Source organism: Sceloporus occidentalis, unplaced genomic scaffold, assembly GCF_023333645.1.
Source record: "Sceloporus occidentalis isolate IW3139 unplaced genomic scaffold, rSceOcc1.0.p SCAF_36, whole genome shotgun sequence".
Lineage (NCBI taxonomy): Eukaryota > Metazoa > Chordata > Lepidosauria > Squamata > Phrynosomatidae > Sceloporus > Sceloporus occidentalis.
In genome coordinates this window covers 5,686,251-5,713,562 of record NW_028317016.1, presented here as the reverse complement: position 1 = coordinate 5,713,562, position 27,312 = coordinate 5,686,251, and the positions used below count along the sequence as shown (strand labels likewise).

At 41.8% G+C, this 27,312-nt stretch overlaps 1 pseudogene; it reads left to right on the top strand.

Moving 5' to 3' along the window:
• Positions 1 to 7,567: 7,567 nt before the first annotated feature.
• On the top strand, positions 7,568 to 26,650 carry LOC149297882 (AF4/FMR2 family member 4-like; annotated as a pseudogene).
• Positions 26,651 to 27,312: the final 662 nt, after the last annotated feature.

The following is a 27,312-nucleotide window of genomic DNA, read 5'->3' as shown; positions in this document are numbered from 1 at the left end:
GCAAATATTTCATTTGACTTAAGTGAGAATGCTTTCCTGGACCTGATTGGCTGCTTCATGGAGCCAATCATTAGCTAGAAACGTCGATGGAGGAGAGCAGCTGCCCCAGCTTCTAAGTCAGTGTACAACATATGTTTTGGGTTTTTTTTCTTGTAAAGAACACACATGGAAGTAAACAGAGTAGCTTGCTATGCAGTCGTGTTTGGTAGAGCTGTCGGGGACTCTTAAACTGCTCCTTTAAGGAGAGATGTGGAGGATTTTTTTGGATGGCCTATAAAAAGGAAGACCTCCTTCATGCTCGAGGAAAGAGCTCCTTTGCCATTATTTCTCAAATTATGTCACAAAACGTATGAGGGCTTAAAGGTAGATGGGGCTACAGGGGAGCCAATACCTGGGAGCAGCTACCATTGAGTAGGTACGGTTGGTAAGATTTGAAGGGTTTTTACCCCAGCTGTAGCGATGCAACATTCCTTTCCTCAAATCTGCTTCAGAAAAAGCTAAACGTTTTACCTTAGGAATAATAGATGAGTGGACAAATTGTAGCTATAAAAATGAGTCCTCCATGTGACTAGACTTGTGACTGATAACCCTTTCTGCAGGAGGCTCATATAAGATAATTTATAAAACAGGTACCAGTAAAAAAATATATTAACGAGTGACCTGTGCCTTCACAAACACTTTGAAAGTGGAAGTCTATGTGGCTGCAAGGTAAAATGTTAAGATCCTGCTTTTCTAACCTTTGGCCCAGTGCGGAGCTGGCTTCCTGTCCAGACAATGTGACCACATGAAATATGGTGATCATAATTCATAGTCGTGTCTAACAATGCTTTCGTTATCAAGAGGAAGGGGTCATAGAAAATGCAAGATTACATTATTGTGTAGTATGAAAGAGCGGCAGGGACCCAGTCACCAATTTTGTTCTACTAAGCATGCACATAGTCTCCTAGTCTTCAGCATCTCCTGAGCACAAAAGGTTGTTGACTGACAGATCTGCTTATATGTTCATGCGTGAGTTGAAGCCTTTAGATGTGTTGGGCTTCTGGTAGGGAAACTTGGCTGTGTCTTAGAAATTTGTCATATACATTTATTTATTTTTTTGGTTGCAAATACGTAAAGTAAAAAATGACATTTGGGAGAAGTCTTGAGGAAGTCTACGCTCCACCTCTTTGTTGATATCACCGTAACTGCCCAGCAGTCGCAACAGTTTGCTTCACCAATCCACTCAAGTTTTAAGCATTAGTGTCCCGTTACACGGAATGTTTTCATTTGCAACGTGATACACGCACAGCAGTTTAGCCGACCAGACCTGGCTTTGTATATCTTGTCGTCATGAGTCTGTCTCAACGGAAAACTAGCGTTGGTATCAATACACAAACTTAAGTTTAAGAATGTGAAATGTTTGTATACCTTTTATTCCCTTTTGCAGGGTGATCTGTCCTCGGCGTTACCGTGCTCTTCGCTTGCGCTGCGTTAAACCCACGTAGGCTCATCCTCCTCACTATGCTTTCCTAGGATTGTGTGTTCTGCCTTTAAACATGTCTTTGTTTCTATTAGGTGTCCAATGCTTGGTGTCCTGGTCGAAAATGATATTGTAAACATTATGAGCTGTAACTTGAGTCGTGTCTCCTTACTGCGCAGTCATGATACTGAGCAGCGCTCCTAGCCATTTAGCAAAAGGATCTCGCTCTCAAACTCTCCGAGCCCCTCCTGCCGTAAATCTCCAATATTTGTACAAACACTTGTTTGCCTATGAACGTGTGTTTGTTCTCATAGGAACGAGGCAAATATTTAAGGCAGCCATTAGAATTGTACGGGCTGTCAACTTCAGCATTCATTTATGGCAATAAATGTAGCTTTTTGCCCGTTTAAGCACCGCAAATACCGGGTTTATGCATTTTGTGGGAAGAATGTCTGATCGTATCAAAACATTTTACTCATTTCTTGCCATGAGTGAGATTGAAGATAAGCATTTTACTGCTTGATTGAGATCACATTTCTCTGTATTTAATATTAAAATCATCAGTGAAGTTTATTGTTGTGCTTGGTACTATATTTATATCTATTTATACATATATATTATCTATATTTGTAGAAAACACATTACCTGCGAAACAAAGAGTGGGGTTCTCTGATTGGTGGGTACTAAAATTATAAAGTTCCACTTTAATGTCCGGCATTAACTTAGTATTTAACATTTTTTTTCTCAAGAAAATGATTGTTTCTTATACTTCAAATAGTCTGCGGATCAGTTTCCTTGACAGTATAGCTTACAACCCAGCCAAAGTATAAGTCCTATACTCTTACTTGGGGATTGCACGTCTCTAGTTCCCAAGTTAAAATAATGAAGATGTGTTTGTTTCGCTGTGCGTTTAATGAATGCGATAGCTGTAATACTTTTTCCCCCCCTTGCAAATACGTGGGGTGATTTGTCAGAATCCTCCTCGTTTAATGTGCCCTCTTTCCTCATCCCCCAGCTCCTTGGCTTGTGTAAGATGTGTTTGGCTGCACACATTGGTAAATACACATTATACTTGCCCTGAGCCAGCTCCAGCACTCGTGTAGGCGTTCCAGGAGAAGAGCGTGGTGGTGAGCTGCAGCTTCTCCTGAAGGCAAATTGTAAATACTTCAGTTTTCTAAATAGTACAAAGTACTAGAAGTTGCATCCTTTGTTGTTGTGTCCCTTTAAGGGCACGCACCTCGTCCAATCATTACATCCCAAATTCTTCTTGCGCGAGATGACTTTTCAGACTTGTGGAGCTGCTGTTGGTTTTAGCTGTGAGGTGCAGGCAGATCTCCACCATCCTGTCTCTTTAGGAAACGCAGGAATGTTTATGTGGTTGCTTCACACAGCCTGCCCAGCTCTGCTCGATGGGCCTCGTTCCAGCTTGAACTGGATTTTCAGCTTGTTCAGCCGAAGCCTCGCACTGGCGATCCACACTCGGTTATTTTTCATTTTCTGAAGGATGCAAGCCGCTCTTATTTCTTTCGGTATCTCTGTGTTGTGCGCTCCTTGCTTTTTATGCATCTGCAAATGTCTTGTTAGAGGTTTATGCGAGTGTCTTGTCCCCTGTCTGTAGCAGGGTGTAATACTTGCACGTGGTTACTTTCTTACGGTTTTGTGAGTTTTTGGGTCTTCAATTACTTTAAGGTACTCAATGAGCTTGGTGCTGGTGGATCTTCATAATTGGACAACCCTTTAGATATTTTAGGCTCGCATTGAGATTCATTTGGGGGAGGGGCAGCAGTTTAGTGTTGGGGGATGTGGGGATCGGTCCAGCAATGCTCTATTGTACTTGTATGCTTTCCTTTAAGTCTGTTTGATAACTCGCCTCGTCGTATGTGGGAAACGTGCGGCTACATCGTGAAGCAACAATTAGTCTGCCGTTCGCGCAGTTGGAGTCTTACCTACATACGGGAAGTGAAATGATTCACATCCTATTCACGAAGAGGAATGAATTCTAAACCTATATTTATAACTACATGTTTTGTATTCTCTGTATACTTTGTTGGGCATTAACTATGTAATCACCTTCTGAACCAGGTATTTAAAGAGGGAAAAAAAATGAGCACCGCGTTCACAAATCATTGCGGGATTAGTATTTGAATGTACCCATCGCGCATCCTCTGTATATATGTGAATTTGGTTTAGGGCAGGTTCCATTTGTCGACATGTTTCACTGCTGTCTCACGTGGCCAGTAATATGATGCCTTATTTTCTTTCTCTCAAAGGTGACGGCTTGGGAAGGCAAATCTCTCCAGACAGAAGCATGGTTGAAGCGCAGGTATTCATTCTGCAGACAATCGGCGAGGTGGCGATAACTGGTAGGAGTTTTATTGGCATTTTCTTGGTAACGGGAGGCTATTAAACGCTAAACTCCAGAAGGTATCCCAGCTCCTCTCCTCAAGGCCCCGGTTTGAATATTTAGTATGTCCTTACGTCTGCGCAGGCAGATAGTATTACAATTAATTAAAATACATTGGGTTTTTTGCAATCATTCTGTATGAAGAATTATTACATATAACAAACCTAATTAATTACAAAATAGTGTGGATAAGTATAATCATTGTTGCTTCCCTCCAGCAGTATATGTTTTGTTTACCGGTCATACATAATATTTTTAATGCTGAATGAGATCAATAAATCGCATCCAGTATAGTGATGAACTGAGCGTTTTCTTTCTTCCTTTTTCATATTCTCACACTAATCTCTCACTAATCATAAAATACGATGTTTGATGCAATGACGGTATCAACCCGGAGAATGCACTTATAATTTTGCACCAGTACTATTTGTATCCAAACCTTTTTGATCCCGTATCCTGAAACCCTGTTCTGTTGAATAGTTCTTTAGGACAGAAGTGGAGACCACTGTCATAGTTGGTGCCTTTGAAGCGGGAGGTTCTTAACGTGACTAGTGACAATAAGCCATTCCTCACATTTAATTTAGCCATTATATGTTCTAATATTTTATAGGAAAATATTTAAAAAGTAACCTATCTCTCATAATGGACAGTTAAAATGTACTTTAGCGACAACTAAAGTCTTTGCTGTGTCTGCGATTTGAAGGCGTGACGTTACAGTAACATCTAATGTTACCTGTATAAAAAACACGGTTGGTTTATAGTGTCTTAGTCACTTATGGGATGGACAATTATTTTACTTGGTTTTGGTATGACGTGCTTAGACCTCGCAGGCTTATTAAAAACAAACAAAAAAAAAACAAAACTGTTGACAAATCTCCAGCCCCTGTACAGTATGACGATACTGGCTTGACTGATTAGTGAGATCTACTGAACTGGTTTGGTGAGACTGAGTTTGAAACTCTTGACGCATTTGGAAGCGACCTACTGACATTGTGTAATTACATTTCTGGGTTGTATAATATGATTTACATTCTTACCAATGTATTTTTGACAAAGCACAGAGTGTTAGGGTGGCTGAGGTAGACTGGTTTTTTTTTTTTTCTGTCATGCCTTTACATGGATATATGGATGGACCATGAATAAACTTTTTTTTTTTTTTTTTGTTTTGTTGCAATTTGAGTGCCAACTGCGAGCCTCATTTTTCCCCTACTGTGATCTAGATACAATGTTTTTCACTTTGGTTATCTAGTACTATGAAGGGCTGGAGGAAAGGTGCGTCGGGGTTCCTTCTCTCTGACTGTAGAGGAGAAGGCATTACGCCATCCACTGTTGAAAGGAAAGGGCAGTTCTTGTTCGGGGAAACTCCATCGGTTTCACTGAAAGAAAGGCCTAGGTGAAGCAAGCGCCTGCTGCGAGTTGAGAACCGTTGTTATCGGAGGGAGTAAAGATTAATATTGTGTTCCCTATTTACCACAACCTGCGTTTATTGGACTGGTGCAGCATGTGATCATTACTTCCTGCTCAGAGAGGATGAGCAAACATTCGTTGGCGCACGGCCCCGTTTACATGTTAACCCATTATTGCACTAAACGCTCCTTAAAGGAATGCAGCCACCCAACCTGCAAAAGAGCATCTGTTTACCCTAAAATAGTTTCTGGCCAGCAACAGCCCGTTGTGTATTAGCGCATTGTTCTAGTGCGAAAGGCCTATTACTGGTTTTAGCTGTGTCTGCTTTCGTACGTGTCTTGCTGTTTTTCCTTTTATTTACCAAGTGTAATTTCCTGCATTTCTGCAGCTTTCCTGGAATTCATAGTTTTGTAGTTTTTTTTTATATTCCAGGTGGGAAGCTGAGAGCGAGAGTACATGAAAGCCCTTCCTTGTAAACATAAGGTGTTTAAAGATAATTCTTTAAAAGATCGTCCATATTGGAGTCCATTTTGCGAGTGCTTTAAACTGCTCGGATCATCTTAGTAGTTGCTGCATTTGCATGTATTCCAGGGAGCGCACTGGGCAATCGTTTTAATAGACATACACTTCAGCGGCCTTTGTGTCTGAGGTAGGAGCCGGTCATGGGCTGGTGCAGAAGCTTAATGCTGAACATAATCCAGCAGTCCATAGCTATTCTTACGAAAACCTTTTCCATCATTTTTATTTTGCAAACACGTCTGGTTTACGTTCTAATATCCAGTGAGGTTTGTCACCTTTCAGAGAAATCATTACGTTTCACTTGACGTTTATTTATAGCGCTCCGGCCAATTCTGTAGCGCTTTTTTAAAAGAGCGGGCGAATGAAAATGAACAATTAAACCTATAATAGTATGCATGATAATGTTGAATGAGAAGAGTGTTCTGTTCTTGCAAGCTTACACTCCATGATGTGTTATGAATTACAGTGGGGTGAGGAAAGCGGGATGTGGGACATCTAGCTGTAAGTTTGATCCCCACAGTCTTGGTTATTTCTGTGTTTGTATGTGATATATCATGCTGTTTAGATGGAGGTTTTGTTTTATAAACAAGAACAGGTCGCATTGAATTAATAGTGCCATTGATATGTGTACCATGAGTTGTAGTTTCTGCTGTATTCTCAGACTTCTGCATCTAACAAATCATATGGTATTCTGCTTTACTCTAAGTGAACTGTCATCTGTGTTTTTTGTTTTTTTTTGGGGTCCTTTATTGAGTTTGAGCTTGAAGGCGTGCACAGTCTTAGTCTCAAATTTGTACTTCACTATATTTTTTGTGTGAGGATTTCATTTGTTTAATCTGTTTATGCACCACAAGGTGTTAGCAAAGCGCATGAATGAAAACTTTGCGACGTAAGAAGAGCTATGGAGGTTTGCGGTCTCGTTGAGGAATCTATCCAGTACAGCCTCCGCATTGCCTCCCTCTAGAATTAACAAAGTAATGTTGAGTTATTCAGCTTGTTGACTATAAGCCTATCCTCAAATTCACATATAGCTTTTTTTTTTTTTTTTTGTTTGTTTTTTTGTAGGAGCAGACTATGACAATGTCATGGAAAATGAATCCCATTTTGTCATTGTTCATAAATTTCAGCATTTAAGTGACTTTTCCCTGATATCTGTCTGTAAATGTATTTATAAGTTGCAAACCTTGGAATGCTGCTATCAACTCTATGCTACTACACTGTGTTGGTGTCAGTAGCGATTTCATCATTTCTTTGTATATGTTTCTAAGTGAGGGTTGAGTTGTATCGGCTCAGTGTTTCTGTTGAGCTTGCCTTTATCATAGTGATTAGTTGTGTAGCAGATTGTAGAGTTCTTGTAGATTTACAGACTTGGCAGACATGTCGCAAACCCACCGAATAATCCCCACGTGAAGGAGGGTGTGAGATGATTTAAAATGCTTTCCACCCTACTGACAAGGGATTGAACGTGCACTTGATGACGCCCGTCTTTGTCAAGTTAAACTGTTGAACAGGCTGATGTGCCTTTCCAGTAGAAATGATATGGGCCGAGCAGGATATTCCATATAGAAATGTTCTCCGGAATATGGACAGACTTGGGAACAACTGCAAATTTCAATATGAAAGCATTCCTGTCATTTTGGTGCTTAGAAATATGACAATAATTGAAATCACTTGTCGATGACCAAGGTAAAAACTGAGTTGTTCAGAGGGGTCTTTTGGTTCTTTGTGCAGTACATTTGCAAAATACTTCTATTTCTTTTATTTACTTTGCTAGCAATATGAACCGTGAAGATCGGAACGTGCTGCGTATGAAAGAAAGGGAAAGGCGAAATCAAGAAATCCAGCAGGGTGAAGACACCTTTTCATCTAACTCTCCTCTCTTTGCTGAGCCATATAAAGTTGTAAGTTCACATTTGACTCATTAACTGGCAATTGGATCTTATGAATTATCTGAATATTTTGTAAATCAAACAGGGCAAAAGTGGTTTCATCGGAAACCCTAGCATCGAATGGGCTTGTGAACGTAGAATCGGGTTTAAATATACAGGTATGGTTTCCATACGATGTATTACAAAGTTCCGTAATGTTGATGCCATATCGGCACTATTCAGTGTAAATGATGGACATAGAAATAAAGAAACGTAAGCAGAGGTTTAGACCAGATGAAAAGAGATTTTGGATCAGTCCTTCACTTATAGTATTGCCACGTATGAGTTTTTTTTTTTTTTTTTTTTTTTTAGTAGTAATTTAATTTGTCATGGGGGGTGGAGAAGTAAAAAACTGGAGCTTACATGAGTTTTGCAGAACTTCTGGAGAACTTTTTAATAATGAAGGGGATGGAAAAAGTCAAGAACTTGAAAAAATATAATCTGGCATATTTTCATTAGCTACAACAAGCGTACATATTTAACTTGGCAGGACTTTTGCATGGCAATCCTGTTTAGACATCATACAGAGGCAGAATACATTGTCTCTTAGCATCACTACTATGCACAATGTAGGTTTTCTGTCTGCTGTACAGCTTTAGGCGCATTGCTCCTGGCATTTTTCCAGACCTGGCCGCTGGAATGAAACTAAGCCATTTTCGATATTGACCAGCAGTGTTGGTAAACTTCCCCTTGCAGCATAGAAGTGAAGAGAATGATGTAGGGCTGCAACTAACGATTATTTTAATAATCGATTAGTTGGCCGATTATTTTTTCGATTAATCGGATATTTTTTCGATTAATCGGATAAAAAAATGCAATTTTTTTTAAATTTAAAATAACGTAATAAAAAACGTACAATTTACACTTTCATCTCTTTATTGCAATGGCCTCTCTCTATTCACCTTCTTATTTTACTGACATAATAAAAGCTACAAGAACCCAAACAGTGTTTCTCAAACTAGGTTTTAATACAAAGTTATTAGTAAATATTAATTCATATGTTAACTATTTTTCATATTTAATAAAAACTATGAGGAAAAAAAGCCTTATTTAAATTTTTTTTATTTATCAAACTGCCCCCAGTTATGCACATCAGACCCCCAGCTTGCCACTCTGCCCCCATATATGCCTTATACCTCTTATATGCCAGATTCCACTGTGCCCCTGATATGCGTTATACTCCTTATATGCCAGTGATATGCAACTGAGCCCCCTGATATACCTTTTACCCCCAGATGTTTTATGACCCCCTGATATGCCTTATATCGATATTCCTTATATCGATATTCCTTATACCCCCTATATTCCCTGAAATTCATAATACCCCCCATACACCACTATAACTCACCCATACACCACTCTGGCTCCTCCCCTCCCATACACCACTCTGGCTCCTCCCCTCCCATACACCACTCTGGCTCCTCCCCCTCCCATACACCACTCTGGCTCCTCCCCCTCCCATACACCACTCTGGCTCCTCCCCCTCCCATACACCACTCTGGCTCCTCCCCCTCCCATACACCACTCTGGCTCATCCCCCTCCCATACACCACTCTGGCTCCTCCCCCTCCCATACACCACTCTAGCTCCTCCCCTCCTATGCACCACTCTGGCTCCTCCCCCTCCCATACTCCACTCTGCCGCCTCCCCCTCCCATACTCCACTCTGCCTCCTCCCCCTCCCATACACCACTCTGGCTCCTTCCCCTCCCATACACCACTCTGGCTCCTCCCCCTCCCATACACCACTCTGGCTCCTCCCCCTCCCATACACCACTCTGGCTCCTCCCCCTCCCATACACCACTCTGGCTCCTCCCCCTCCCATACACCACTCTGGCTCCTCCCCCTCCCATGCACCACTCTGGCTCCTCCCCCTCCCATGCACCACTCTGGCTCCTCCCCCTCCCATACACCACTCTGGCTCCTCCCCCCATACTCCACTCTGCCGCCTCCCCCTCCCATGCACCACTCTGCCGCCTCCCCCTCCCATACACCACTCTGCCTCCTCCCCCTCCCATACACCACTCTGCCTCCTCCCCCTCCCATACACCACTCTGCCTCCTCCCCCTCCCATACACCACTCTGCCTCCTCCCCCTCCCATACACCACTCTGCCTCCTCCCCCCTCCCATACACCACTCTGCCTCCTCCCCCCTCCCATACACCACTCTGCCTCCTCCCCCCTCCCATACACCACTCTGCCTCCTCCCCCCTCCCATGCACCACTTTGCCTCCTCCCCCTCCCATGCACCACTTTGCCTCCTCCCCCTTCCCATGCACCACTTTGCCTCCTCCCCCTTCCCATACACCACTCTGGCTCCTCCCCTCTCCCATACAACTCTGGCTCCTCCCCCTCCCATACTCCACTCTGCCTCCTGTCAGCAACGGATCTTCACTAGACAAGGACTTTCACTGCAGCTTCATAGAAGCCACAGTGTAAGTGAAGTGCAGTAACGGACACTCACAGGCTGACAGAAAATCATCCTCTCTGGGGGGGGAGGAGCCACAGTGGTGTATGGGAGGGTGGCTCCCATACACCCTTCTGACTCCTCCCCACTCCCATACACCGCTCTGCCTCTCTACCTGGCTCCGTTACTGACAGTAACGGAGGCTGTCTGTGCGATGCAGACCCCCACCAGCTGACAGAGAGGATGATTCTCTGTCAGCCTGTGAGTGTCTGCATCGCACAGACAGCCTCCGTTACTGCACTTCACTTACACTGTGGCTTCTATGAAGCTGCAGTGAAAGTCCTTGTCAGTAACGGAGCCGGGAGAGAGGCAGAGTGATGTATGGGAGGGGGAGGAGTCAGAGGGGTGTATGGGAAGGGGGAGAGAGACGGAAGTGAGAGACCGGCCGACAGTGAGGGGAATCCAGGTCTCCTGCAGCGTTGCGGGGGATCTGGGTTCCGGTGTTATAATCCGATCTCTGTTTGAGATCGGATTATTATAAGGAGAGGAGTTTTTCAGAGCATTTGCTCTGGAAAAAAAACCCTCTTTTTATAATCGATAAAAATCGATTCGATTAATCGATGAAATTCGTTGCCAACGATTTTCATAATCTATTATCGATTTTATCGATTAGTTGTTTCAGCCCCAGTCACAGCAATAATATATATAAAAAAGTGTTTTAATCATTGGCATATTATGAAACGCTATTGGGCAAGGAATGCGTCTGAGTTGACCTTTTGGGATGCAGAAATAATGTTCCATTATACAGACCCAATTGTCTGAAGGATAAGCAGCACTTTATCACTTAACCTATACTCCAATATACAGCTACACCAGACTTTCATCGCTTTCTCTTTGCTACCAAATATCTTTGCAGTAATTTGCTGTAATAGTTTATGATAAAAGGTGTTCTTGTGTAAAATCACCTTGTCTATCATCTTGGCTGACAATGGGATGCCAATTGGCAGATTCCTTTGGCTGCTATTGGGAGGAGACCACTTTTCTGCATTTGTGCTTGAGCACCTAGTTATGTATAACCCTGTTTTTGTTTTTTTTTGTTTTTCCCGTTCTTCGCTTGTTTGGATGTGAAATGACAGACCTAACGAATGTGTGACACCATTTTGAGTAGCATAGATTTAAGGGCTGTGAATAATTTATCTCTTTGTAATGATTCCTTGCTTGTGATACTCCACTTAATTTTCCTCTGTATATTAAAAGGATAGTCAAATATCCCTGGCACCCACACTATAGAAGAATGCTTATTAATGTACTCTGTGAATACTTTTAATAAGCATTCTTCCAAAAAAGTGCTTGCTTGACACAGTAGCGGCAGCAGCTGCCTTCCTCCTACATTATCCAACTTTCACACATGCACCCACAGCGCCCCCCCCCCCTCAAACCAACGCTGGAGATGACCGGAGGCGAGTATATTCCATGCTGAACACATCTCCTGCGCAGCATTTAGCTGGTTGGTGAGAGGGCTCTCCAGAATCCGTTATACATTAAAGGGACCCCACATTTATCATGTGACTTAAAATGTGCTATACACAGTTTCTAGAAAGTAAATATTAGTGTACATAAAAAGCATATGAAGTGTATTAATGTTCTTGATCCAACGGTCTCCGGGATATTTTTAATGTATGTACACTTTAGACTTAATCAACAAGCCCTGACTTGTAGTTTTTGCTCCAAATTTGATTTGTGAAATTCTAGTTACTGGAAGTAGACTCCATTGCCTATTACCACGAAAAACCGGTTCAACTGGCTTTTATTAAATGTATGTTTATATCAGGGCTTGACAAATTTGTTTTGAATCTAGAAGCCAGCTAAAAAAGTTTTATTTTCAACGACAAAAATAACAGATCTTAAATTTACACGTAAAGACTAGAACCAAACGTCCGTGGGCATTTCAGTTATGCAGATAATTATGTGACACACCAAACTTTCTATATAATATTCGTGTTTTTCACGTGGCTTTTTTTGACACACACACACACACACACACACACACACACACACACACACACACACACACACACACACACACACACACACACACACACACGGACAGGCTAAGCCACTACTAAGCATAAAAATAAATTTATTTTCTATACTGCTTTCTCATTAATACCCCCTTTTATATTTTTGCCCCTTGTGCATTAATTCCCCAGCCAGGCTCCCCTTTAGTATTGGTTAATGTCTTCCGCCCCACAACTTTCTGTATTGCCCCCTTTTGTGCATTTATGCCACCACTTCCATGTGCATTGATTTGTGATGCCCAACCACCCTTTTGTCTATTCATGCCCCCACTGCCATGTGTATTAGCCCCAGCCACGCAAACCCCTGTTTATATAGATTTTGTAATTTCAAAACCCAGCCATCCCCCTTTTGTATTAAAGTTTTAATGATGTCCCAAGGAAATCCCCCCCCCCTTCCCTTAAATATAGGTCCACGTTCCTCTATTATTTTTTATTTATTTTTTTATACTTACATTTTCGCTTTTTTAGTTTCCCCGCTCTCCTCCGACGTGACGATCCTCTCGCTGTCAGGAGGTACTCTTCTGTGAGCCCCACCCCCTTGAGCGTTCACGTCTTGAAAGGGGCGGGACAAAGAGCCTCACTGGGGCACTGCCACTCGGCAGCACGGTGTGTGCAAGCCGGCCGCCTAAAAACATTAAAGCGGCCAGCGTGCACACCCGGCGGTCTTACCACCTCGCCTCGCGGCCGCACTACGTGAACGTTCGTCTGCCAGCCCACCTGGCGCCAGGGATTTGTCAAGTCCTGGTTTATATTATAATGTTGTAGATTGTCCACAAAAGTTAAATCCAACTAACATTAAAAGTAACACTAAGGCACAAGTGTACAATTTTTATGGTAGTATTGATTGTCAGGTGACCTGCTCCCACAAACTACGTGACTCATAAGTGATCTGATAGACCTTAGTTTTGATAGAAACGAACTTTGAGGCTTTGTTGTTTTGTCCGTTCTTATCACTTCCAAGTAGAGCAAGTAGGTAGATCCTTTTAGAATTGTTTACTTTAAGGCTCCTTCTTCGAATTATAATGGCAGGTATCTATCGCAAATTCAATATGAATTAACCCGTGGGATATGTGCATTGTCCAGTATGTTTGTTCAGTGTCTTTGCTTAATAATAAATCTTATACGTCATTGCAAAATGTTGGTTGTAGAGTGGTCCTTTGTGGGAAAACCTTTTTTCATTATTGGTAAAACTGTCCAACGTAAGCCAGAGATGAGTGTGTGATTGCCAGGCATAAACCTACAGATAGCATTGCTTGGTCAGTTCAAGAGGGTGCGAATTTGGAATTAGAAGCAAAATGTGTTCACATAACTTTGAGTAGCAGCCTTGACCGGTAAACAAGGACCAGTTTTATTGTTTTGGACCATGAAAACATTAGATTTTTGTTTGTTGAATTCTATTCTTATTTTATTCATTTTAAATTTTTTTTATATATTTTTTTTATTAGACTAGCAAGGAAGATAAATTATCAAATCGCATCCAGAGCATGCTGGGAAATTACGATGAGATGAAGGAAATGATAAGTGACCGTCCTTTGATCGTTGGAATTCCAAAGCCAACAGTTCCACCACCAGATGATAAATCTGGACAGGGTTTCTTTGGTGATCAGAGACACAGCAGCTCTCATCAGAGCAATAAATGGACTCCTGTGGGCCCGGCCCCCAGTACTTCTTCCCAGTCTCAGAAACGATCCTCATCCAGCTCACAAGGACACAGTAGAAGCAGCGGTAGTAGCAGCAGCCAGAGGCACGATCGAGAGTCCTACAGCAGCAGCAGCCGTAAAAAAGGGCAGCACGGGTCAGATCACTCAAAATCCCGCTCAATCAGCCCAGGAAAACAGTCTGCATTAACCTCTGGTCATTCCCGCCCTCACGGGAATGATCACCACAGCAAGGAACGCCCCCGTTCAAAATCTCCAAGGGACCCAGAAGCTACTTGGGACTCTCCATCTCGAGCACCTTCTTTCTCAAGCGGCCAGCACTCTACTCAAACCTTTCCCCCGTCCTTAATGTCAAAGTCTAATTCGATGTTGCAGAAACCTACAGCTTATGTGCGACCCATGGATGGGCCAGAGTCTATGGAGCTAAAACTGTCCTCTGAACACTACAGCAGCCAGGCTCAAGGAAGTAACATGAGTGAGCTGAAACAGAATAGCAAAGCACACCTAACGAAGCTGAAAATACCCTCCCAGACGCTGGATGTAAGTTGTGTAGAATTTCTTTGATATGAAAAGTAATAAACATTATAGTATAACTGGATATCTTACATATTGTGGGCTCCTTCTAAAATCTAGATGGGTCTTAAGCGTTTAATTTTTTTTTCTGTATCTGAGATCTGGTTTCTTCTTGCTCAAAAGAAACCTCTGAAAGTTTGTGTAACTTAACATTTATTGGTCCAACACAAACATGTAAACTCCAACTAAAACCAACGTTATCCATAGTAAAGTTCTGCTGTGCTGTACAACTGCAAATTAGGATGGGTATCCGAGGAAAAACCGATATTAAAAGGATAAGTGTCCTTAACGTAATTAAAGCGCTGTAAATGAGCACATGCTTCATAATAAGTCTCAAACTTCCTCTCTACTTTTTGGCATGCGTTGTGCCTTTTAGTTAAACTGTGTCCTTTTTTTTTTTTTTTTTTTTTTTTTATTCCCATAAAATGAAATTGTATGGAACATCCTCTGAACATTACCCTGTTTCAGCGTAGATTAAACTGCGCTTGTCATGATCATGTCCTGTTTGCCAATATGATGCAATATCCTTTGGTTATGGAGGCCAGACAGTGTCTTTATTATGTGTTTTGTCGGTCGCCTGTGTTGGAATGTAACTAGGTTGAAGGCATTAGAGTTTGTCGAATTTATTGATTTTTGTCTTAACATAAAATGAATCTCCATCCTTCGCTGTGTACCCAGATTATGCATGTTTAAAGTATGATCGCTTATGTTGACTGCTTCTTGGCAAATCTTTATTCTCTGGGGAGTTGTTGCATATTTCGGAATGTTTTTTTTGCGTGTGTTTATTTGTTGCCACTTAATGTAATGCAAGTGTTTCATGGTACCAGGCTCTTCTTTTACTGAAGTGTAAGGATCTTTAGCTTTCTATTAGCGTTTTCTCATTAAGTGTAAAAGGAGCGAGAGCTGAGCTGAATCGGACGCCTCCTTAAGTTACATTGAATTTGTGAAAACTGTCCGTCTCAGACATAAATATATATTTATAAATGTTTTGTTTTTTTCAGGCATCTGCTTCTGGTGACGTAAATTGTGTAGATGAAATCCTCAAGGTAAGTCCTGTGTAATGGTTAACATTTTCTATTTTGACAGCAATAATCCTGTAATCTTTGGTATTGGGTTCCACCAAATTTAGCATTACGTTTTTGTGAAAGTCTGGTTTGCCTTTAGGTTCCAGCTGACTAAGTCCAGCTGTTGGCCAATGGATTCAAACGCTTTAATCCTGTGCATTTGCAGTAAATATACATTTATCTCGCGCAATCGCCATATCTTTGGTGTGAGTTCCCTGTTGGCGCCTAATTTTTTTTAATTTTTTTTTTTTAAGCGGTTCTACGTCTTCCATGATTTCTGTGTGTTCTAACTTTGTTATATCAGATTTATACTGTATTGTGGTAAAGAATAAAATGATCCTAATCCACTAGTCTGACATTCTATGGGAATGCTAATGAAGTCTGTTCATTCCCACAAAGTATCGGCTCAAAATGTCACATGACCACCAGCAATGGCCGCCTCTACTTCTGCATGTTAAAGCTACAGTTTTATATACTAAATAAAATCTAACGTCGTATTAAAATTCTATGTGTATATACCATGCAGAAAGGTATTTTAACTGGTCTCTGTATTTTCATTAATCCTCCTCCAAAGCTGATGATTGATGAAAGCAGCGTTTGGTAAGGGTGGCGTGAGATGGGAGATGACCTCCTTAAAGGGAACTGCCTTAATAAAGCTGGTGCTGCCACCACTCTCGGCTTCCATAAGGTGGACTTCTAAAATAAATATCACCAAAACAATTGCAATCGGCAATAGCCCATTACAATGAATGGACTTGGCTCTGCTGATTCCAATGACGGCAATGGTTATTACATGTTTATTTTCTGTCTTCAGGAGATGACCCATTCATGGCCTCCGCCTTTGACTGCTATCCACACCCCGTGCAAAACTGAACCCTCAAAATTTCCATTTCCTACTAAGGTTTGTGGCACTTTGCATCCCGATGATGCCTTCTACCCGTACACGCTAGAAAATGTTGGTACGCATTGAATGGCAAAAGGGTGTCTCGGTGGCTAGTAAGAATGGAGTGCCCATCGTAAGTAGTGTGTAAGATTTTAACACGTTGAATGTATGTGTGCGGAATTACTTTTATTTACAACCGCTTCCGTTTTGGGTACAATGAATGAGTTTTGTAAAGCATACATGTTGGAAGAACGTCTGCCATATCCGCCATGTTTAAAAAAAAAAAAAAAAGTGCTGCCAGGAATATTATATACACTTATGTGCTGACATAAGGATTAATTGCGCTGTAAGGCAACGATATCATTAACTGATTCCTTTCTGTCTGCCTGTGCTTGCAAGACACTGCCAGGCTGTGCCGTGTATGTGACGATTAGTGCTATACACCCACTTTTTCCCCGATGAACTATCACACCCCTTGGACAATCTTGCATTACTTTGTATTTATTTGTATATCTTTTTATTTTTTTTTAGGATTCACAGCAGGCTAGCTTTGCCACCGGTGAACAAAGTGAGTACTGAACAAACATACAGTGTGTGGTTTTTGTAGCTCTGATTTCCTGACACAGCCAGTGAAACAATGGAACTCTGGCATTACGTCACAGGAATGATGAAAAAACGCAATTTAAGTTACGTCACTATCGTTTCTGTCGTTTTTCATTTCATTGGCGACCAAAACGTTGCTGCTTCTACTGTAAATAAGCTAGTTTGGTTGCATTTTATGCAGTCCCAATAAGACCCGACTTAGTCATCCACCCACCATGATTATGTATTTTGGGGGGGGTTAGTTAGTATTATAATTGTTAAAAGGTTTCTGACTCATAAATGGCGACTCAGTAAGCACAGTCAAGTGTTTGCTTCCACAAATAGTTTTTGTCTCTGACTATTTTAAACATCGTTTAACTTACCACATTACCATTAGTGTTTTCCATCTATCTGGCTTTGCCGACCCTCATTGTTTAGATCCTAAATTAAAGCTTTAGAATGAAATTTTGTGTATGGGCCCATTAAAAGATAAACTAAACATCCCCCGCTATTTCTGAACATGAAAGTCCCAATTGGGTTATTGTTTCTCTGTGTTGCCTGTGACTGGACATCGCCCAGTGTAAATCAGGGGTGCGTTGCTGGTTTTAGTCACATGGGTCAGCATGCTATACAGCTCTTTTGCTGTATAACAATGCTTTGTAGGTCACTTTGACTCTGTTAGGTAAAATAAGCCTTTCTTCTTTAACCCTGAAGAGGCATCCTGAGCGCCATAATGTATCTGCTTGCTTAATGGCTTTAGTTAAAATCAGTCCATCGGTGTTTGCTGTAATTTATACCTCTGCCGTAACATTAGCCGTTCTAAGACCTAGTCAATAAGATCCTTGTAGTTTTTAAAGCTTACACCTTGATTCTGACTTGACACGGCCCCTGAGCATTTTTTGATTTGTACTCCTTTCTTTGCACAATACTGTCAACATTTAGCAAATGCAGGGATGCGTGTGTAAATGGTGAACAGATCGTGTGCTAACTGAAATGCGTATTTCAATGTAACGTTCCCTTATGTATGTTTGTTTTTATTTTAATCTGCAGAAAGACTAAATCCATCATCAAAAGCTACTAATGGTCATCTACCAAAATCGTAAGTGTAACACTTGAGTGTTTCTTAGAGAAGTCTTTTCGATCATAAGGCAGACGGGCCCACTGAAGTAATAAAACTCTTTTTGTGCTTTTGATGTTTATGCCCTTGACTCAAACCCCTCACATTCAGTCTCTCGCCAGATCCTGCTGCTTGAACCTAAAATAAAATCTCTCGTATCCACCCAATTCTCACTCAAGAATCCACAAAAACTCTGGTACATTCACTTATTTCCCATCTTGACTACTGTAACACTTCTGTTTAACGTTCCGTTGTCTCGTTGTGATGGGACGCCCCGTACCCTGACTGGGTACACCCGTCGGCTATTGTTTGCTTCCTCCCGGGACCGCAAGGGTTAACCGGTTCCAGCACTAGACGGTGCTGCGAGGGAAGGGATCAGGAACCGACTCTGTATCCTCGGTGTTATAACACCGTAGCCCGCTGAGACGTAGCCAAATACGGTGCTGTAATTGCACTGAAAAGGACACTGAGTGATCTAGCCAGTCCCTCAATCATTAGACGAGACTAATGTCAAGGTGAACAATAACACTTTATTGGGAAACAGCCTTTCGTACACCACTTTAACAATGAAAGAACATAATCACATCAGTACATCAATACCCTGCCCAGACAGCCTGGCGCCATACTCGGGCCTCCGAGCCCAGCAATGTCCATATAACCCCAAAGCGCTGTTTTCGTGCTGATTCCGAGGGAGCGGCAGTGATCCCGGGCTACCAATGGATAGCTCGGGGTCTCTAGAGTATTCTGTCCAAAACACCACACGATCCGCAGTTGGGACCCCGAGCGGTAGCAGTTTAAATGTTCCCCGGGACAGGCCTCGATACAGCAGGGCGTGCACTCCGTGACCGCGTCGGCTAAACCCCATTCTCCTGGGGTTCCATGGGAGGCTTCCCATCTGAACCACCCCTTGCCTGTACCCCCACCACCTGTGGGTTAACTCTACAAAAGAGCGCTCTGGTGTGGTCAATGGTGTCCGGATTATTAGGGGTTAAAGTCAGCGTTCCAGAGGTTTATGGCCAGGACCTGGCCAGGCAAAAGGTTATGTGCAAACCTACTCCAGTGTTAGATGAGCTTATGACGGTGGGGAAGGGGAGAACAGGAACCACATAACGATAAAGAAAATAAACGCGTCTCTGCAACCCAGGGTTGTGACAGTCGACTCTCTCCTCTACAGTCTGTCCTAAATGCCGCTGCTAGGCTTATCTTCCTTGCACGTCGCTCGTCTTCTGCTTCCCCACTCTGTGAAATAAAATTTAAAATCCCAACATAAAAGGCCCTCCATAACACTGCTCCTCCATGCGTTTCTGCCATCGAAAGCAAATTTGAAGGCTCTCCTCCTCACTTATCTCTTCCTTTCCCGTCTACAAGATCTCACTCGGGCTGCCCCATACCTCTGGACTCTACTTCCACCGAACCTTCAGCATTCACCCTCCCTCCCTACATAGTGGCAGCATATCTCGGTGGGGGGCCCAGAAACTTTTTTTTCTTTAAAAAAGCACCTAACTTTTAGGGTGCGGCCTATATCCGAGCCAATGCGGTAGATACAGTGGTTGAGTTTGCCAGCGTGGTGACGTACCTTACAGATAACCACAGAGTGACACTCGAGTCTGCGCCAGCAAAATATTCTATTATGTTTTACAAACCAGCTTGGCGTTTTCTGATGCGCTTTGGTAGATTGGTTCTCATTATTATACAACATGAAATACCACATTTGCTTACTATTGTTACAAACTTCACCGGGGAAGCCCGGCTGGCATTGCCGTATATCTGCACGTATGCCGCATCATCCTCCATTCTCCCTCCTTTGTTCTGGTGTTGATTTTAAATACAGCATTCATACTAGATATCTGTGTTGTAGTACTCTATTACAGCATTGGAAAGTTTTAACCGAGATCAATATGTCAACTTGGCAAAATCACGTGACTTTTATTTATTGGAGCAGGTCGGTCTGCCGCGTTGGTCGCTAACTTGCTGTACACGATGTAAATCTGTAAGTTCAGACTCTTCTGACCTTACACATGGATGATTCAATTTCCTGTTTTATTTGTAGTATGCTGAAAGAGGACCTAAAAATAAGCAGCAGCGAAGATAGTGACGGAGATCAGGTAAAGTCATTCGAGACCATAAAAAATATGAGAATGTCTGTGGAAATTTTGTGTGTGATCTTCTGGCACAGGAAAATGATGGGTCATTTTTTATTTTTTTTTGCTTCCTGAAAGTTGAAAAGTGTTTTCTTTAGTTTTTTGGGTGGTGGTGGTTCCAATGCACAAATGGCTTTTTTAAGCAAAGACGTTGGTGTTCTCGGAGCTGATTAGATCTACATAATACAAACTGCCTTTTCAGCCGTTTTGTGTTGCAGTGCAGTACTTCCCACATCTCTCTATTGCAGCCTTAGCATGGAGTAAATGCACAATGTCAATCCATTGAGGTTCGCAATATTATTGCTAGCCGGTGCATAAATATGTCCAATTATTATCTTGAAAGTACACAGTACAGTTCCTTTACCTGGGATATTTATTTAAAATTGCATCGTGCAGGAGTGTTTTGTAAAGCCCCCCCCCCATAGTACATACATGAATGTAAAGGAAGTAGAATGTCAGTATTTGCTGATGTCCCATTATCAGGGAATAACTTCTTCCAATTCTTCTTTCTGTAGGAATGTGACAAAACTGTACCTACGAATACACCAGGAAGGTGGGTTTGAGCTCAAATTGTAAACAGGTGCTTCTTAAACGTATTGTTTCTTAATCCGCTTTGCATCTGTAATAAAAAGCTGTTCATTTAATGCATATTCATCTTGAACTAAATGGTGGCTCACAGTGGAACCGGCATATAAACGTAAACTTTAAAAGACTTTTTGTATCTGATAAAAACCAAAAAGCCTATCTAGTCGGCACCGTTATTCTACCTGCGATGAACTATTAAGCATTCCTTGTAAAGATTTTATGGAAATATATTTATGCTTTTTCCCTTGTTTCGATAACCTCACATTGCCTTTAAGGTTTGGCAGGTAATAGAAGTCCCTCCCTGTTCGTCGTAATTATAGAGTAACCTCCGGGATGTGACAGAAAAGGAATATTGTGTTCAGTCACACCGGGCAGCCGTTTTAGTAACTCGCTGCTGTGGGTGGCTAGTAACAACATTAGAAACCCAGAATTTATGGCAGGAAAGAACCATTTGGCCCATGTAGTGTGCCATTTTTTTCCGCAACCTTAAGTCAGTCCTTGGTCCTGTGTCAGAGGCAGGCTAGCTCTGTGCGAGTCCTATGCGTGTTTAAACTAGTAGCTGTAATCTCGCTCCGCTGTGCTATTCCGTTGGGTAAGCCAAGTTACCGGCTGTCTCAAAGCGAGTCGCAGGTATGAAACTTGTCTCTGCGAGACGACGAATGATTAAATGGGACAAGTAGACTGGAGAAAAAAACTGAACTGGTGACCTGAAAGGATTCTCTGTTAGATTAAGAAGATTAAGATTAGCCCTTAATCTGGCTGTTTATCGTTAAACTAACGCAGTGTATCTCCTCAGGTTCAATTCTAATGCCATTTTATCTCTGTAGAGTATTTCAAAGTGTAATTTGGAAGAACGCTTGGGCATGTCTACGTTTTCAATTGTTTTAGTCGTGTTTTTTTTTCTCACAGTATTGGCGCACAATGAAATCTATGTAGCTTTAACGCATTCTTACCATACTTTTTGGTTAAGTAAGGTTAATCTTAAAGCAATAAGAATTACCTTTTTTGTTTTAGTTCTAGAAGATCCAGTTGATATTCATTTGTACCATATCCTCCATGCTTTATTTTTAGTATTTAGTTTTTTGTATTAATGTTTAAATGCCTCGGCTTTGATCTTCACTGCTGTCTTCTCCCCTCCCCCTTGTTCTTTTAGTAATTCTGAGCCCTCACAGCATAACAGTGAAGGAGCTGAGAATTCCAGAGATGACTCGAGCAGCCATAGTGGATCAGAAAGCAGCTCTGGATCAGATTCTGAGAGTGAAAGCAGTTCTAGTGACAGTGAGGCCAACGAACCATCGCGTAGCGCTTCACCAGAGGTAACCTGTTGGCTTTAGTCACAACATGCACCTTTCTTTCATTATCCCGGGTGATCGTAAATTCTAATTTATAATATATGAAGTATATAGTTTTCAATAGAAAATAAGGAAGCCCGATCTGGCATTCCCTTCTGGGAGACGTCGCTGCTGGCGTCAACCGTGAGGTCACCAGAGGACAGAATATCCTCTGCATGGTCTGTCTAGACCCTGTTGGGATATCTGATCGTTCCCCCTACTGGCTGATCACACATCTTACAATCAGTGATCAACAAAAACTTATTTAGAAAACAAGTTCACTAAAAATAAAATACATTGGGGGGGGCTAAACAAAGTGAGCTAAGTGATGTCATTGCGATAGCACTGGCATACAGAACATGTTCGTGAGGTCGCTGGAGAGCTCTCTATCCATATTGCACTGATAACAAAAAGCAAAAGGTACCCTTATGTGCTATTTCTCTGTCTCTGCATGTAAAAAGTATTACCCCTGCCCCTTTCACTACCACCAAACCCTTTTCTAATAAGGTAAAAATTAAGAAATAGCTACGGGACTTGAGCTACCAAAAACCCCATGGACCGAAGGGGTTAAAGCTTTATTCAGAAGACTCGGGCTCCCTTTGTTCAGCTGGCCAGCAGTGCTATCTCTTTCCTGCTGTGGTTAGATAGTGTTAGTGTTGTGCCAGAGCTGTTTCTAATGATCATTTCAATTTTAGGTTCCTGCTACACTTGTCTAAAGACCTACGTAACCCCCAAAATGTCCAGTTTAAGTAAAATAAGAAATGTATTTAAGAAAACTGACCTTGCTCTTTAGTAGTATTTTTGTATATTGTATAATAACTTATTAGGACCATCATCTCGCCTAGAATGATTCAGAACAATCAAGTTTAAGAGATAATTTGTTCCGTTATTGAAATTATTTCGAGGGAAAAGGCAAATTTGTCATAGTAGAATGTGTTTACTTTATAGACCCGTATATTCTCTTGCTATGATCTAGTGAAAGGATTGTATGATAAGATTACGCAAAGCTCTATTTTTATACATATAAATAATGCTCTGGGAATGTATTACAGAACATATATGTTGGATCGTTCTTCCTAACTTCAGTCCCAACATATTGGTCATTCCATTAAGTCATTAATTCTGTAACTTTGTCTATTGATACCTGACCAGTATATTTGTTTTATTTATTTAGCCCGAGCCTCCTCCGTCAAATAAGTGGCAGCTGGATAACTGGTTGAATAAAGTAAATCCACACAAAGTGTCTCCCGCGTCTTCGGTCGAAAGCAATATTGCATCATCCCAAGGATACAAAAAGGAGAGCCAGGAGCAGGGATCAGGAGCTGGGTACTCGGAGGCAAGCGGGCCAAAGGAGTCTAATGCATCAATCCCTGTCAGAGACTCCAAGACGGTGCAGAAAGGCTCTGAGGGCAGCCGAGGCAGACAGAAGTCTCCTGCTCAAAGTGAGAACGCCACTCAGAGGAGGACCATTGGCAAAAAACAGCCCAAAAAGGCTGAAAAGGCAGCCGTAGAAGCACCCAGAGGTGGACTCAAAATAGAAAGTGTGACGACGGCAGAAATGACGACAAATCTGCCACCTAACAGACATAAGGCTGCTACCAAGGGCTCTCGAAAACCAAACATAAAGAAGGAACCCAAGTCCTCTCCTCGTCCTGCAACGGAGAGGAAAAAATGTAGGCCTCCAAATAAACCGTCCCAGAAGTCCAGAGAGTTTGTTGACACAGATACCTCATCATCTGACTCTGATGAAAACGAGAGCCTTCCTCCTTCTTCCCAAACCCCCAAATATTCCGAGAGCAATAGGACTCCCCCCGCAAAGCCCTCCGTAGAGGAGGATGATAGCTTTTTTCGACAGCGATTGTTCTCTCCTATGGAAGAGAAGGAGCTTCTGTCTCCGCTTAGCGAACCAGAGGACAGGTACCCTCTTATTGTAAAGATTGACTTGAGCCTGTTGGCCCGGATACCGGGAAGGCCTTACAAAGAAGCAGAACAGCCGAAGGCTGAAAAGAGTGCGCCAGAAAAGCACCCTAAAGAAATCATGAAGCAGACTGAAAAAAGTTCCAGCAAGGGAAAGAGGAAGCACAAGGTTAGTCGGGGAAAAGACCTGAAAGCACATTTTATGTGATCTTCCATGTAGGCCAGGGTTAGCCAAGCAGTTTGGTAAAGTTGCCAACAGTGACTCCAGTTAGGATAATTTCGGCCCTGTTGCAGAAATCCCTGTATAAGATGTAATAAGCTAGTAATGTGAAGTGTTGTATGGATTGGAGTGAAAGCGACCCATTATCAGTTTGCTAAGCTGTTCGTTAATGTGTTTTCTTGTCGCACAGGCAGAAAATGTCGTCTGGCTTTAAGCGTGCTTACACAAATTTTCCTCCTGATTGATTGGCGTGCTTTGTATATTGTGTACACCACACCTTAAAATGCAAAGACTTCAAATTATTCAGTGTTCATTTTGTAGAACTTGTTTTAATGGAAAGTCCTGTTTAGTAATGGCATATACCAAGTTGTATACTTTGAATTGCCGGCATTGTTGGTAATAGGGGCTTTGCTTTACAGAATGACGACGAGACAAGGGGCAGTGAAAGCAAGAAGCCAAAACTGGAAGAAAAGACTTCAAGCCACAAAGTGTCCAACAGAGAGTAAGTGCTGGATGCCGTGTAGATTAGCCTTTTGAGCCTGTAAACTTAGTGCACCCGAATCACTTTGGCTCCCTTTGAAAAAGCTATTGTAACCAGCAATATTGGTTTTACATGGTAGAACTTGTCAGAGGAAGCAGCATGCAACCTCAAAAGATCATGCTACTTTCACCAACTCTTATGTGTTTTATCAGATTTGTCGCTTTTCCTGTCTGAATTCTGCCTGAGAAGCCAAAGTAACTTTTACATTTGGATCCCTCTACAGGTCTTCAAAACTGAATCCAGTGAAAGAGAAGGACCCACTCCCGTCACCTGCTCCTTCTGCAGCGCAGAAAGATATCAAGACGGAGCACGCGCCTCGCAAAAGGACAGTCAGTCAGTCGTCCATAAAATCGGGCAGTAGCGGCAGCACCAAGGACAGTAGCACCAAAAATAATTCATCTTCCAAGCAAAGAAAGACAGAAGGAAAGTCCTCAAGCAGCTCAAAGGAATCAAAGGTGCAGTTACCAAGTCCTCCATCAATGATAAATATATAAGTTGGTTTTTTTCAACAGAAGGACGTGATCAGGATTAGATTAACTTCAGACAGATGTCAATTTGTGAATTGGTCAATGTGAGCTTCACCAGTTTGTTCTACAGCTAGGATACATGTCCACAGTAACCTCTTGCAAGGCAAAGTTCCCATTTAAAGTGTGGCAGGCGGAATATAGCTACTAGTGTTTTTTATTTTTGTTATTTGACACATATTGCTTTGATGCTCTCATTTAATTAAAATCTGATCTCCAAGTCAAGTTCTCTTCGTAAGGGCTTATATTTCAGACACCTTAGCTTGATGTTTGTTCAGAGTGTTCTTTAAATTTTGTTAACATTTATTTGTCCTTTTTTCAGGAGAAACCCTCAAGTAATACAAGTTCTGTTGCCTTCATACCGCCGATTAATAACAAATGCCGGAGAGCCAAGCTGACTTTTGAAGACAGGTGAGACGTGGTTTATATGAAAGCTTGCAGTATCTACATATTTCATGTTGCTGATGATGTAGATCTTATGCCGTTAAAAGACTTGTTCTCCGGAAATTTGAGAATAATGAGGAACGTAGGTTAACAGCTGGTAAGAACTGTGGTTTAGACGATACTATTTCACCATTGAGGCCGAAATATAATTGTATAAATGTCCACGGTCTAACCATATGGATGGGTGATGTCCAATTACGTGATTTTGTTTTCTTGGGGGTTTTTTTGGGTTGGATCCATGCAGAGGGGTAGAGATCAGATTGCAGTCTTTCAATGTAAACTGTGAAGGTTTCAAAGTCTAATGTAACAGAAAATCAACTGAACCCTTGCACAAATCCATGAATTTCTCAGATTTGCGCAGAGTTTAGTTCTTTTTCATTAGCCACCTTACAATTTTTTTTTTGCACATTTCTAACATACTTTGTAGTCTAGTAAATTGTCAATCAAGATTTCCATGCGTGTTTTATTCCTTTGAATTTACCATCTATCTGATTTCTTTTTCTTTTGTCCTTCCAGAACCCATTCAGCTGATCATTACCTGCAAGAAGCAAAGAAACTGAAACATAACGCTGATGCTTTGGTAAGGAATTGTCTCCAGAAACTGGTTTTCATGTTGGGTACCTTTTTTAGGGGGAAGTATTTTGTGTTTTTTTAGATTTGTGCAGATGTTGTGTGTTTTTTGTTCACTGTGTTTTTTTTTTTTTTTTCTTCCCCTTCTCCTGAATAGTCTGACAGATTTGAAAAAGCTGTCTACTACCTTGATGCTGTGGTATCTTTCATAGAGTGTGGCAATGCTTTAGAAAAGAGCGTTCAAGAGTCCAAGTCTCCGTTCCCAATGTATTCTGAAACGGTGGAGTTAATAAAGTAGGTGCTTTTAGGCCTTTCTATCCTTTTAACCAACCTTTAACGATGGGCTCTGTTTTATGTGTAGACGAGCAACTCTTAACATGAACGCCCTAGTATGCTAGTAATGAGTATGTGCATTAACCTATAGCTTTAGGGCTATGCGAAAGAAACAAACTAAGCTAGCCTTTAATATACTGTACATTGTAAAGAATTAAGCCAGTGTGTATGTTTTGGATGTATATATAATATTTCTCATGAGTAAGGCAAGACATATTTTGGCGCATCTTCCTTGCACCATGTCTGTACTAAATGCTGGAAAGGGGCAAGATTTTAGCATAAAGGTTAGTTTTGTACTGATGGCTTTTAATAACTAAAATCTAGATGTCGTTTGAACGTAAAAGTTGAAGGCTGTCATTGAGCCGTCTAAGTTGAGCTGCTAATGAAGCGTTTCAAAAAATTTATCTGGCGTTAACAAGACTTTTTATGTTTTGCAGGTATACTATGAAATTAAAGAGCTCTGCCGCTCCCGATGCGACATCAGCAGATAAAAGGCTCGGCGTGCTTTGGTATGTGTGGTCTAGCTCTTTCCTGTCATGGGTTTTATGGACTCTACGTACGCTCTATCTAGTGACTGTAGCCGATCGCTTGTACTTGACCGTTTTGACTGTGAATTCTCGTGCTTCC